A 1230-nucleotide genomic window follows, 5' to 3' on the forward strand; every position below is an offset into this window, starting at 1 on the left:
TCTTCATTTAGTTTATTGAAATATGTATTAACTGTTTTTAATTTTTAAATAAACTTTTATTTTGAGAGGAGCAGGTCAGGGAAGGCATCTAGGAGAGCCAAGTGGAGTTTCAGAGTGTGAAGATATAAAAATTATATTAATTTCAATAAAACCAGAAAGGAAAACGGGTGAAGATTGATGTCAGGTTGATTTCTTTCAATGTTTCAATATTTTTTTCATTATTTCCACACTGTAAGGGTAATGGTTAGCAGACAATAAGAAAAGTGCTTGAGGAGAGGTTTAAAAATAAATTTGTGAACATTTTTGCTACACAGTAAATAGAGTTGAGATGTATAATAATTTATACATCTGAAAATTAAGTAGTTTAAATTATCATTCTGTATGATAAAAACATACTTTTTATATTTAGTTCACATTCTGACACTACATTACTGTAGTGTCTGTAAATCCATGAATCCATGCAGGAACATCAGGCTGCAGAGAGTCAGAGGAGGCAGAGACAGAAACACATATCTGTAGATATTTTAGTTAAATGTTTACTGATCTGTCAGGTTTCCGATATGCGTCCCCCCAATGACAGACTCGTTCCTACGCCCTTGGTTGAGGATACTGCATCCCGCAGTCAGTTTGCTATAAATCATATTGGGCTTAAGACAGTGATTCTTACTTGTGAAACGCCGTCAATCTGCCTAGAATAGTAGATGTTTTCTTTAGTGGGATGCTTCTCACATTTCTACCACCAGGTGGCAGCAGTGTAGTTTCCTGATCGCTGCTTGTATTCGCCTCTGGAGATGAAAAAGAAAAATTATATTTATAAAAAAAAACAAAAAAACAAAAAACAAACCAGCAAATATTAATTATTATGCGTTAAAATACTTTCAGGCGTGTGGCTGATGTTTTTAGTAGAATGTCTTAAAGAAATCACCCAAACACAATGAAATGCTGTTGTTGAAACTTTTTTTTTTTTTTTTTTTTATGTTTGCGGTTGCCGCTTTGCTTTCTTATTAACTAAATTTACGTAGCAATATCACATATAAGATATCTGCAGAGTTTTACAGACACAGTGGTCCTTGTCATGCAGGTCCTGGCAACATTTAAAGCCCCGGGTGAACGACCGTATGTTCACTACTACTCACTTGTTTTCATGTCCATACAGGATGATTGTTGGAATATTAAACAAAAGAATTACATTAATAGGTATTTAAGAAATGAGAATTATGTGTTTGATGA

Source organism: Poecilia reticulata, linkage group LG2, assembly GCF_000633615.1.
Source record: "Poecilia reticulata strain Guanapo linkage group LG2, Guppy_female_1.0+MT, whole genome shotgun sequence".
NCBI classification, from domain to species: domain Eukaryota; kingdom Metazoa; phylum Chordata; class Actinopteri; order Cyprinodontiformes; family Poeciliidae; genus Poecilia; species Poecilia reticulata.